The sequence below is a fragment of the Lactuca serriola genome, chromosome 9, assembly GCF_051521515.1.
Source record: "Lactuca serriola cultivar US96UC23 chromosome 9, Lser_US96UC23_V15, whole genome shotgun sequence".
NCBI lineage: Eukaryota > Viridiplantae > Streptophyta > Magnoliopsida > Asterales > Asteraceae > Lactuca > Lactuca serriola.
The window spans coordinates 153,658,087-153,666,445 of NC_136416.1; the positions used below are offsets into that span (position 1 = coordinate 153,658,087).

At 32.2% G+C, this 8,359-nt stretch overlaps 1 non-coding gene across 1 annotated transcript; it reads right to left on the minus strand.

The window, feature by feature from the left end:
- Positions 1–6,532: 6,532 nt before the first annotated feature.
- LOC145077519 (small nucleolar RNA R71) lies at positions 6,533–6,639 on the minus strand. Its single transcript, XR_013693262.1, has one exon. It is a non-coding gene; the product is annotated as a small nucleolar RNA R71 (small nucleolar RNA).
- Between the last annotated feature and the right edge of the window lie 1,720 nt (positions 6,640–8,359).

Genomic DNA, 8,359 nt, shown 5'->3' on the forward strand with positions numbered 1-8,359 from the left:
GTAAGTGAATGACAATTCACTAATTTCCACCATGAAAAACGAAAAAAAAAATTAAGTTTTAAATCTATGAAAACTCCTAGATCCTATGAGATTCATTGAACATTTCAATGGCATGTTTAAATCTCGATATGTCGCTCTAGTTTGTGACTGGGATGCCGAGGATCACAAAGCGGGTGTGAATAACCATGCAAATTTACATGGTGCCCTCACATGTTACAGTCACCTATTGGATGTGCCAATAAACCACACACGCTCCATCGGACTATGACAAACATTGAGTCACCCTTTGCTACCTTTGCTTAGAACCATTTAGTGTGTCGGTTAACCATACACGCTCCACTAACGTCTTTGCAAGGGCACAAAGTGTATTTTCATGGAATTGCATCAATTCACATTTGCCTAAAGTAACTAAGATTGGTAATTTTATGAAAACATTTAGTTACTTTTATACTTCATTATACTTATAATGGAAGGTTTCTGTCCTATCCTACCCGTTCGGCTAACGACCCTCCACTAGTCAAGAGTGCGGTGGGTAAGAGTGGATACCCATTCAATCGCCATTTTATAGACAATTTCCTTAAACACCCCTTATAGACCAGCTTCGTGAATGAGGCCTACTGACGGTAAGACTGACTTTTACTCATACATATATATAATGTTAGACTTTTAATGTTATATGTAGTATAGGGTGTATTTTACACTTTTAAATTACTAGGAGGTCAAATTTAATAATTATACTTTTAATTCAATTAAATTGCAAACCAAAGCTTTTATGGATTTATTAAACCTCTTTTAATTAAACACCTTAATTAATTAATAAAACCATAAGGGTGTGATATGAACTTTTCAAAACATCGCTAGGGTTTTAGAATTTAACATTCCTAAATTAAACTTTTAATCAACTTTTAAATTCCAATACTTGAGGGCAAGTTTTGAAACATTTCAAAACATTAGGTTTAGAATTTAAATATACATCAAAATTAAACTATTAATCAAAGTTTAAATTCCAAAACTTGAGGGCAAGTTTTGAAACCTTTTTCAAAACATTAGGGTTTCAACTATTTAAATTTCAAAACAACAAAACTTTTGAGGTCAAATTTAAACTATAAAACCTAAAGGGGAAAATATGAAACATTTCATAACACAAGGATCAAATAACAAATAATCTAAATTAACATTTAATCATACAGTTATCCATATTTGATTTATTTAATGATTTCTTGCAAAACAATTTACCAATTTATCAAAATAATTAATCAATTATCACATAAGGAAACAAATACTTTATTAATTGATAAATATCTTCAATTAGATCAAGAAAATACTCATATATATCATAAAATCGGATTTATATTGATCTAATATGATAAAGGCAAGTATCTCAAAGATAAACAGCAAGAAATCCTGAAAATAGCTCCATCTAACGCTCGAACTCGCCGAGTACCCCCATGGACTCGCCGACTAGGGGCAACTCGCCGAGTCCACAGTGGGACTCGCCGAGTCCATCATGCAGAACCACAAAAATCGAATTTTTTCAACATACAAGGCATCAATACAATAGAAACCAATCTAGGCTCTAATACCACTGATGGGTTTTGGTCATAAGAACATCATATGTGCTCATACAAACCCTAATGCTTGGATCTAGGTTTCTCTATTGTACATGCAAGTTATCCAAGACTATAAACCCTAGATCTAGCATATGATAATCAATATAACACATAATAAGGGTTTAGATCATACCTTGATTGTTATGTAGCAATAACAATCTCAATTCCTCCTTGTATTGACTTTAGAAAGCTTAGAGTCACAAATGTCACTCCTCTAATTGTTCACAAACACCAAGAGCAAGAGGATGAAGAGGAGAGAGGATGGAGGCTGCCCAAAACATGTACTAACCCTAGAAGAGAAGTTCCCCACGTTTTTGAGCCTTAGGGGTTCTATATATAGTGAGGCTATTAGGGTTATCTAACAAGGAAACCCTAATTTGGATGCTTAAGCCCTAAGAAACCCATGGACTCCTTTTCTTAAGGGCCTTGGACGATTTCTTATGGGTTTCCCCATAGAATTCGTCCACTGCTTAATATAAGGCAATCCATAGCCCAAATTGCAATTATCCTATAATTACAATTCCAGTCCCTTAAGTTTAATTAATCTCTTTTAGTCACAAAATTAATTACCAATTAATTATTGACTAATATTAATTAAACAATATGATTTCTCCTTTAATATATTATTCTCATAATATATTAATAAATCATATTTAATCCTTTTTCTCCATAATTCATCCTATCAAGTTGCTTTGGTGAAGGCAACCCAAAAGGACCATGCACCATCGGGTCAAGTACATACCAAAATAGTTATGGACTTAGACACTAATCCAACAAAAGATGTGGCCCTATAGGATCATATGTCCTTAGTAATATCAATTAATAATGATTCTTGAGCATATAGATCCAAAAATCTCCTACTTGGAAAAGATTCATTAGATTGACATAGACAATACTTGACGTCTATCAACAGAATACTACCCCTGACAACATACAAAGGGTGTCATCTCATCAACAACCAATTCCAGGAGCTTAAAGCTACAATTGTTACTAAAGACGTGGTATCAACTATCCCTTTGTCTCAAACATCATGTTTAACATGAGATATGGATCACAATCAATCTCATATGGCATTCAACTTTTTGGTGAGGCCTTAGATATCCAACTCTCAACAAATAGGAGGAACAAATCCCATCTTTACTACATACGCTCATCATGTAGTTCATGTCATACCCAACAATGGCGTTTATGACTGCCTTTTATGGAATAGCGTTAAACCATGTCAAAGCACAAAAATTCCTACACTCAAGTCCCAAATATGTATCTTAGGTCGAAGAATACAAAGATATCACCATATATCAAACATCACTTTTGACTATGATCTACAAAGTACTTTTGATGCGGGTTAGGTCCAATACTTATTCTCAAATCAAGTACCTTTGGAGTTTGTAGCAACTCTTGCTATTTTCATCTCCATGAAAATCAACGAATCCATACATATTAGTCTTAGCTCAAAGATGCTCCCATAACTATGAATGACTATGGACATTTAGAATAGCCTAGTTATTTAAGAAATAAACGTGATAATATAGCACACGACAATTATTTAATGAAAGACTATATCCTATATATCAACTCACTATAATATATGTTGCTTGTACTGTTCCGATATCCAAATACTAAATTTCAATCAAATACAACCACTTAGGTTAACAAGATCCTATAGCACCAACGTGACTTTCATGCTTTAGCTAATGAAGGAACTTTGTTAAGTAGATTTGATAAACGTGATTTGTAAAAGCTTTGTGAATACAAACATTTTCAGTTTTATATTTATAACTCATATATAGAGAAAAATATTGAGAATGCTCTAGATGCTTAAATATGACTTAGATACCAATACTTGCGTAATGAGTTTACTCACAATCATAAATTAACTAAACATTAAGAGTCTTCAAATGTGGTTCCCTAAACAGACAATGTAGTCCAACTCTGATGTGTAACTGTAATTAAAATCTACATGGAACTACTATCCATGTAACTTTTTCCTTCATTTGAAATGAGGACACGGTTGATTATGATTGATAATCATCTCAGTCTATTTGGAGTTTAACATATGTGTTACAATTTAAACATAGATTTCTTTCAAATACTCCGAAAATCAGGAATATCTCTCTAGTTCTTTTAAGTACTTTAGAATGTTTTTATAAGTCATACAATGACTTCCTTTCTGAAAATCAGGAAAATATACATGGTATTTATTCGACATGCTCTAAGCATTTTATAAGTCATACAATGACTTCCTTTCTGAAAATCAGGAAAATATACATCGTATTTATTCGACATGCTCTAAGCACACGATGTATCTAGCCTTCATGCATAATCATGACATATATGATTAATCTAATTGTAGAAGCAAATGGAATACAATCATATTATCTGGTTCAAAACATTGTACTAGGATTTTAAGGGATGCTCAAAATCATGTCATGTGGTATTTGACAAGATAACTCTCTCAGAGTCTTTTATCTTAAGATCTTTAAGATTATTGAAAATTAATGCAATTTCTACTTAATCTTTTAAGTCGCAACTTAAAAGATTAAGTAGAAATTGTGCTATGCAATTATCTTATAAGTCACATTTATTATAATTAAATCATGCTACGCAATTATCTTATAAGAAAGAAGATTCTTACTTTGAGATGTTAGCTTAATTCTGAAAACATTTTCATTCATGTATGTTTTCTCTTTTGAAAACTCACTTACTCTTTATATTCAAAATATATCGAGGAAGATTAATCAATCCCATACTTGATAATCATACATAAATTCATATCTATGTGCCTTATTAGTTTCTCATCAACTATTGAACAGGTTCAACAACAGTTGAAAAAAACTTGCCAGTTCCAAACTACGATGAATTCAGCTAATGGTTCTTTAGCTCTTAAGGTTCCATATTGCTCTTACTTAGAAAAAGAAGTTTCTAAGTATACGTCTTTTGGAATGATAATTAATGGGATGGTAGAAAACTTCATCCTAAATAATTATTTAGGATAGTTGACATAAATGCAATTAGTAGATTCTAGAGTAACGAATTGAGGAGAATCTAGAGATTAATGAAGACTTCTGGGTAGAAAAATCTTCGAAAATCATCCTTTAAAAGGAGGAGAAGATTGAAGATCAAGAGTTTAGATGATTGTAGCAAGAGATCACAACATACGTTCGGTTTGGTTAGATTAATCATATCTAGTTTATTTCTTATGTGATTTTTTGTTTCTTTTCTACAATGATGAGTTAGATCTTTAGTCTTTCGCTTAGTGTGGATGAACCCTTATACTATGTGTTAGTTTCTAATCTACATGGATTTATAATGTTAGTTTAGCTTGTGTTTGATCTATCAATACCTAACATGTTAAACATTTCAATCCTTGTTGCTTAGATTCAAGTTTAGTGTAGTTAAACGATCACTTTAATTGCATGAACTTGTTTACCTAGTTGTTTATGACCAATAAGCCGCTTGATCTAGTGATTGACCATATCTTACGTATAACAATTTTAACTGTGTTAGAGAACATAATTTGATCATAATTATCTTTGGTTATTTGTCTTGATCATTGATATATAATCTTAGATATATCTTACATAGCCTAATAATATTAAATAATTAATTTAGTGTCCACTTGTGTATGATCATTGCATAGTAGTTCATGAATTAGTGAAAAAATTAGGAGATCAGACCAAGACTTCTAATAACTTTACATTGGTAACCAACTGAATTAATCCATGGCTTGAAACTAACCATAGAAAAATGGGGGATTCAAAGAAAATGAAAGTTTATTCATTCTCTTGATTACAATCGTCTTAATTAGCTGTTAGTTTTAGTTTTTATTTAGGTGAAATGATTAAGTTAATATGAACTCGCAAAATCAAATAAAAACACCCACTTTAGATGTTCCTTTTTCAAGATTAATTTTTAGTAGTTATTTTACTAGCTAAATACAATTCTCAAATATCGACACCCTACTTACTTTTATTTACTATTCGTTGACTAGGTACACCGCCGAAGTGCAATTAGTTAGTTATGTAGGTTAGGTTTATAAATTTAAAGCTGGTAGTATATAAATTGCACATCAAGTGTTTGGCGTCGTTGCCAAGGAACGACTTATTTCAATTTTTAATTTAATTACTTTTAGTTAATTGATCCTTTTTTGTAGGGGAAAAACTGTAAAACACTAATTTTTAGTTTAAATTATTTTTAATGATTTTACAGTGTTCACGTCGTGACAGACCCTCTGTCATGACGCGAAAATTGAGTCTTTCAGTTTTTCGTTTATTTAATTTTTAGTTCATTTTACAGTTTTATTTTGTTTTGTTTCAGTAATATATGAGAAGCGGATCACAACTTCCTATCATGCCACCACTTTAAGATCCCGAATTCATATTCCATAAGAAAAGAGATAAAAAGGTCGACGAATCGAGTAGTAATTTTCATATGGACAAGTTCGAAAGTTTTGAGAAAACTCCCAATAAGAAAGGAATCGGGGATGAGCTAGAAATCGTAGACGATGTAGAAGACGAGATCAAAATTAAAGTAGAAGTGATGGACGACATAACAGAGATGACGATGGAAGAATACAAGAAGCGGATGCGTAACGAAAATAGGTCGGGTTTCGTACCACCCGAAATTCCATCAACCACCAATTTCGAACTTAAGGGGAATTTTATCACTATGCTAAAAGACAACCCATTTTACAGGAAGGATCAAGAGGATGCCTATAAGAATATTGACAAAGTTTTGGACATTGTGAATTACCTTAATGTTCCCAATGTTTCATGCGAATCAGTGTTGCTAAGGATGCCTCCAATAACTTTCAAGGAGCAACAAAAGACTAACTTAATTTACTTCCACCTGGAGCCATTCAGAAACGGGCAAACCTTCAAGAAGAATTCATTCAGTAGTTCAGTCCACCTTCAAAGGTTTCAAGGTTGAAGTAGAATATTACTAACTTTCAATAAGAAAATGGCGAGTCCTTATATGAAGCTTGGGAGAGATACAAGGGATTACTGATGAATTGCCATCAACATGATCTTAATGTTCAACAAAAAGTATCTATATTTTATGATGGGGTAAACGTGACCACTAGGCAACTCCTTGATTTTGAAGAACAATTGACGAAAAAGAATCTAACTACAATCAAGGATTTAAATAAATAATTCGTGAAGCATTCAAGAGAGTAACACAACCCTCGTGAAGATATTACAAGGGGTAAAGGAAAGTAAAGAAGGAGGAAATGAAGGCTTAGCTGTAGCAATGGCAAAACTCAAAAATATGGATCGGAGGAAGATAAAGATGGGTCAATTTATACATGCCATACAAGTGGGTTGTGATAATTGCAGTGGACTGCACTTGACAAAAGATTGTGATTTAGATGAGAACATGAACCAAAAACACAAGCTTTGTTACTTGAGTGGTGACTGGTATGATGAAGATTGAAGGAAGCCTAAGTGGGTATGGTTGCCATGTGATGAATACAAGAAGGATAAAGAAGAAAATTATCGACAAACCGGACGAGGCTACTGAATGATATAGTATGCTCAAGAGTCATATTAAAATAATATTGCTAAGTAACATATGATCCTAAGGGTCACACTGACAACAACTTGATACAAATAATGATTTATTAGAAATTGATTATCATAGATATTCATAAACTCTTATAATAAATTGGGAAAATATTTATTTGAAGGAAAAATTATTTTATAATACAAGTAACACATTATTTCATAATGTATGAATTAATAAGTCATGTCCAACATTTTGGACTATGTAAGCCTTTTGTCTTTTAGCAAAAAGACAAAGTTTATATCTTATAAACTCCGATTTTATAAAATCTAAACCAAATCTTCTATTTTCTATAAGTACGGTCGGCCATGCATGGGGAAAAGAAGAAGTATGGCTTTCTTAATTCTTTAATCTAAAGTATTCAAGGTATGGTGCATGCTAGGGGACAAAGTTGTCTAAAGTGCTTAATGGTTAAGGACTCTTGGATCATGATTCTATTATAAATAAGTGAAGAGTGCTCACACTTTTTCTTACTTCTTCTTGCTTGTCCGAGAGCACCTCTCCCCTCTCCATCTTCTATCTAAAGTCTTGAACTTTGAATATTTCTTGTTGCTTGCATTATCTCCTTAAGTCATAATCTTGTTTTGACTTAAAGCTTAAGAGTGGTAACTAGTATTACATCAAGTTGGCACATTGTTGTTGTCTCAAGGGTTCATCCTCACTCCATTAACTTCAAAGCCTCCCCTAGAGGACTCAAAGTGCTTTAAAGGTTCTTACCACTTCTTCCTTCCATGGTTGTGTTTTAAACCTCTCCTTTACCTAAAAGATGATCCTTGGTAGGTGATAAATTGTTTATGCTATTTATAAAACTCAACTCTTATGTTTTCCATTATTTGTAGTTTTTGAAACTAAATCTTAAATAAAACCCATCAATTGGAGTTAGAGCCACCTTGCAAGTTTGGTTGAGTTTTTGATGTATGGAAATCTTAGTTTTTGTAGAATATGAATAATTGCTTTTGTATAAAAACAAGTTCATACATATTTTCTTTGACAACTTTATAATTGTTATTTTATGTGACAAAACTTACATGCATTTTTGTCACTTAAAGTTGTCTTATAAAAAACAAATTTTGTTTTATGTTTATATGTATTTTATAGTGCATAAACAAGCCTTGGACCATTTATGTTGTCGTTTGTGTGATTTGGTTGAGAATGGTTTGTAATATTCTTTTATTCATAAAGTATGT